The following is a 5,353-nucleotide window of genomic DNA, read 5'->3' on the forward strand; positions in this document are numbered from 1 at the left end:
ATTCTTCTAGAGCCTTGCATAGAGAAAAAAAAAGGGACTACTTCATGAGCAGCTAGGCTAGCAGTCTCGGAGTGGAGAAGAAACTTTGTAATGACACAGAGCGGGTTTATTGTTCTAAACTTTCTTGTATTTCTTTATATGCAATAAAGATTATGCTTTTTATTTAAATTGTCATGAGTTCTTTATTTGCTCTCTTTCATATGCTTTTATTTATGCTTTCCTGTTAGATTAATATTAGGAATAATTTTTACTTTTCGGAGATGCGTCGTGATCTACGGATACGGGACATGCCGAGGAAAGAAGAGTTGTTTATCTAGTACTTTCCGAAGACGCATCGTGATCTACAGGTACGGGGCGTGCCGAGGAAAGATAGGTATTTTTTTTAAGATTAATCACATCAATTTAATTAAAAAAAAAGAAAAAAAGAGATACAACTCTGCTAGTACAAAATTAATTCAAAACTTTCGAGCTCTTTATTTTTTTATTACATCAATTTTAAGATAATTTTTTTTAAATCAAAAACAACGCTTCTTTCTTTTATTTTGCAATCTCAACTTAGCCCAAGGTCCCTGAGGATACGATCTCGACTCATCCTACCTACGTAGTGAGTAGAGTTATTTTTGGTACTATCAACGACTACGCATCAAATTTTGGCACCGTTGCCGGAGATCTTGGCACAGTTGAATTAAAAAATTGAAAAAAAAAAATTTTTAAAAAAAATGCTTTTCAATTTTTATTTCTTGCTTTAATTTTTTTTTTCAGTACTTTCTAGCTAGATAATCTTATTTGCATAATTACATAATTACCTTGCTTAACTAATTTACTACTTTTTAATCTTAGGAATTTTTCTGCTTAGAATAATTTGCTATTTTTTATAGCCTAGTGATTTATTACTTTTTAGACTTAATCACTTAAACTTATTTTCTTACAAAACTAAAAAAATAAAAAAATAAAAATATATATATATATAAAAAGATAAAACTATAAACCTTTTAAAAAAAAAAAGAGAGAAGCCACTGACATTTCATAACACTTAACTAAAATAGCGTAACCCCAAATATAAAAATTTCTAACTTGATTGGATACCTTATTTCTTTGCATCTCATCTCCATAATTAACTTTAAGGGCACAACCATTAACTAAGATAAGGTGGAGATTTGATCACCCTTCCTTGGCCCACAAATTACTCCCTTGCATTTGCATAACCTAGACCTTAATCTAAAATCAACTAGACGTCAGCCCTAGAATTTCGAGCTCAATAGGACAAGAAAGCTCTAGAGTTGAACCAAGTCGGATTGGTTAATTGCTTGGTGTCTAAGGCAAGTGGTTAAAAAAAGTGATTTTTAATTGGTTCCGTTGACTGACCTGGCCAACTAGTTGGTGTCTAAGAAAAGCAACGAGCAGGGAACCTCCCACATCTTACGCTTATCTGACCGAGTAGTTAGTTAGTCTTGAGTTGGAGTGCTCAAAGATGGTCTTGAAAGTTAGGAGCTATCTAGATCTAAGTTAACCTTAGGATAGAGAGTCTATGCTTGTTTAAGTTGATTGCAATTAACATCTAAACATTAACTAATTTCTCCCTTTTCATAGATTTAAGATTCTTAGGTTCTTCTCTTTAGATTTTCTTCATTCTTTTCTCACTTTACTATAAAAATATATATATTATAAAAAGAAAAAATTTTTGTGTTTGCTCTACAGTATAATTGTAAGGTGTATGCTTGGTCGTAGATCGTTACGACCAGAAATCCAACCTTTTGATCTAGAAATAGAAAAAACCTTTAGAGCCAACAGACGTAAAAATATGGATCGAAATCAGGAGAATGATCCACCCAAGCAATTGAAGGAGTACTTTACTCCTTCCACATATACCTACTCTCCTTGTATTCAAGTGCCCCCTGTGGAGGCCACTCAATATAAATTAAGTCCAGTATAATCCAAATGTTACCTTCATTTTATGGACTTAGTAATGAGGACCCTTATAAACATCTTGAAAAATTTCTTGAGATATGCTCAACTGTCAAAATTACAACTTCTCTGATGATGCTCTTAGGTTAAAATTATTCCTTTCTCACTTAAGGACAAAGCCAAATACTGGCTACATACTTTGGATTCCATGACTATATCAACCTGGGACCAACTGCAAGGAGAGTTTCTCAAGAAATATTTTTCCATAGGAAAAACTGATCAAATAAGGAAAGCCATAACTAGTTTTTTCCAATTAGATGGAGAAATGTTTCATGAAATATGGGAGAGATTAAAGGACCTTATTAGAAAATATCTCCACCATGCTGTACCCAAGTGGCAATTAATTCAATATTTTTATGATGGGCTATCTGAAAGACATCGACAAATGGTCGATGCATCATACGGTGGGACATTCATGCTGAAAAATGAGAATGAGGCATGACAACTATTTGAAATTTTAAGTAAAAATTCATTACATCATATGTCTGCCTCTATTAGAGATAAACCCATGTTAAACCCAAAGAGAGGTGGAATATATGAAGTAGGAAATGCCATAGATATCCATCATAAGGTAGATGAATTGTTTCAAAAGTTAGATCGATTATTAAGTATAGGACAGTCACCTTCTCCATCCCGTCAGATACAAGATATATGTGCATTGTGTTCGAGCCCCACTCATTGTGTGAATGATTGTCCGGTTGCACCACAGTTTTCTGAATATGAACAAGAACAAGTCCATCAAGCCCAAACTACTCATAGATCAGAGAACAACCCCTATTCTAGTACGTACAATCCGGGATGGAGAAACCATCCGAATTTCTCATGGAAATCACAACCAGTGGTTCCTCCAGTGCAACAAAGATCAGGTTATCCAGATGCGACTTATAGGCATCCATCCCAGCTACAATACCAGAACCCTCCTCAACCCACTCCGAGTACTCATAGCTTGGCTTTTGAAGAAAAGTACTGCAAGCACTTACAGGACTAGAAATGAATACCCAACTCCTTCACTCCCATACGCAATCAATAGCAAAGCTAGAGACCTAGATAGGTCAGCTAGCAACAGCTTTCAGTAGGAGGAAGAAGGCAAATTACCCAGTCAGCCTATTAATAACCCAAAAGGATAGTACATGGCTGAAAGCTCCATTGGTCCTGAAACTTTTTTCGAACATGCCAAATTGATTATAACCCTTAGAAGCGGAAAAATCTTAAATCAACCTGAAGTAATCCAACAACAAGAGCAACCAATTTCAGCTACAACAGAAAAGAAGAAACTTGAAGAGAAGAAAGAACCTATTAACCCAGCACCTGCACCTAAAGCTCCATTTCCCAGTGCTTAGAATCCTCTCTGCCTCTAGATAAGAAGGGTATAAAAATGAATGAAATGTTGGAACTGTTTAAACAGGTTCAGATAAACTTACCTCTTCTCGATGCCATTAAGCGAGTTCCAACCTATGCTAAATTTCTAAAAGACCTATGTACACAGAAATAAAAATCAAAGGCACAAATACCAAGAAAAGTCCACCTAACTGAGCAGGCTAGCTCAGTTTTCCAGAAAATTGCCCCACCCAAACTGAAAGATCCAGGTACCCCAATTAGTTCTTGTGTCATAGGGGACCTCACGATTAAGAAGGCATTATTAGACTTGGGTGCAAGTGTCAACCTTCTCCCGAGCTCTGTATATGATCTATTTGGATTTAGAGAGTTAAAACTCACGACAGTGACCTTACAACTAGCAGACCGATCCATTAAGGTACCCCGTGGAATGCTGGAAGACGTATTGGTGAAAATAGATGAATTTTACTTTCCTGTTGACTTTCTTGTGCTGGATATGGAATCTGGCAGCAACCCCAACCAAATACCAATCATCCTAGGTAGACCCTTCTTAGCAACCGCTAATGCTTGTATAAATTATAGGACCGGAGTTATGGATGTATCTTTCGAAAATAAGAAGCTAAGGTTGAATATTTTCAATGCATCTTTGGGACCACCTGTGTACAACCATAATGAGATCAACTTGTTAGAAGAAGTTATAGAAGATAAAACTCCTGCCTTGCTCAACTCAGATCCTTTACAGGCATGTCTAACACATTTTGGAATGGATAATTTTGATATTGATGGATACATTGAAGAAATACATGCTTTGCTAGAACCTCCCAATTTTAGCACCAATCCCCCTTGGATTGTAAAGTACGAGCAATTACCAATTCAATCAAGTCCTCTAGTACCATCCTTAGAAGCACCACCTACTCTAGAGCTAAAGCCTCTTCCTGCCACACTGAAATATTCATTTTTTGGATCCAATGACACCCTTCCAGTGATCATTGCATCTGACCTAACCAACGACCAGGAAGACAAACTTATCGGGGTACTCAAAAAGCATAAAGAGGCTATAGGGTTGTCAATTGCTGATTTGAAGGGTATAGATCCTTCTGTTTGCACGCATCATATTCACTGCGAGATTGAGGCAAAACCACATAGGGATATGCAACGAAGATTGAATCTGAATATGCAGGAAGTCATGAAAAAGGAAGTAGTGAAATGGCTAGATGTTGGAATTATCTATCCAATTTTGGATAGCCAATGGGTTAGTCCAACCCAGGTAGTACCTAAGAAGTCAGGTATTACCGTAGTAGAGAATGATGAGGGTGAGTTAATTCCTACTCGTGCAACAACTGGTTGGCGAGTATGTGTGGACTACCGAAAGCTGAATACCGTTACTAGGAAAGATCATTTTCCTTTGCCTTTTATTGACCAAATTTTAGAACGGCTAGCAGGACAAAGTTTCTTCTATTTTCTAGATGGATATTCGGGATATAATCAGATCCCGATATTTTCTGCTGATCAAGAAAAGACTACCTTCACATGCCCTTATGGAACATTTGCATTTAGACGTATGCCATTCGGTCTCTGCAATGCACCAGCCGCTTTTCAACGGTGCATTTTGGCCATCTTTTCTGATATGGTAGATAAATTTTTAGAAGTCTTCATGGATGATTTTTCAGTATTTGGCTCTACCTTTGATGATTATCTTCAGAACCTAGCCAAGGTTCTTCAACGATGTGTAGAGATAAATTTGGTTTTAAGTTGGGAGAAGAGCCATTTTATGGTTCGTGAAGGAATCGTGCTTGGACATATTGTATCCAAGCGGGGGATTGAAGTAGATAAAGTAAAGGTTGAAGTAATCTTGAAATTGCCTCCCCCAACCTCAGTTAAATAGGTGCGATCCTTTCTAGGCCATGCAGGTTTCTATAGGAACTTCATTAAGGATTTCAGCAAGATATCACGACCCTTGTGTAACTTGCTTGCCAAGGAAAATTCTTTTGATTTTAATGAAGAGTGCCTAATTGCTTATAATAAACTTAAAACTGCCTTAACCACTGCACCA

At 36.7% G+C, this 5,353-nt stretch overlaps 1 non-coding gene across 1 annotated transcript; it reads right to left on the reverse strand.

Moving 5' to 3' along the window:
• Positions 1-2,185: 2,185 nt before the first annotated feature.
• On the reverse strand, positions 2,186-2,291 carry LOC140851845 (small nucleolar RNA R71). The gene has a single exon (XR_012134602.1). It is a non-coding gene; the product is annotated as a small nucleolar RNA R71 (small nucleolar RNA).
• Positions 2,292-5,353: the final 3,062 nt, after the last annotated feature.

Source organism: Elaeis guineensis, chromosome 9 (genome assembly GCF_000442705.2).
Source record: "Elaeis guineensis isolate ETL-2024a chromosome 9, EG11, whole genome shotgun sequence".
Classification (NCBI taxonomy): Eukaryota; Viridiplantae; Streptophyta; class Magnoliopsida; order Arecales; family Arecaceae; genus Elaeis; species Elaeis guineensis.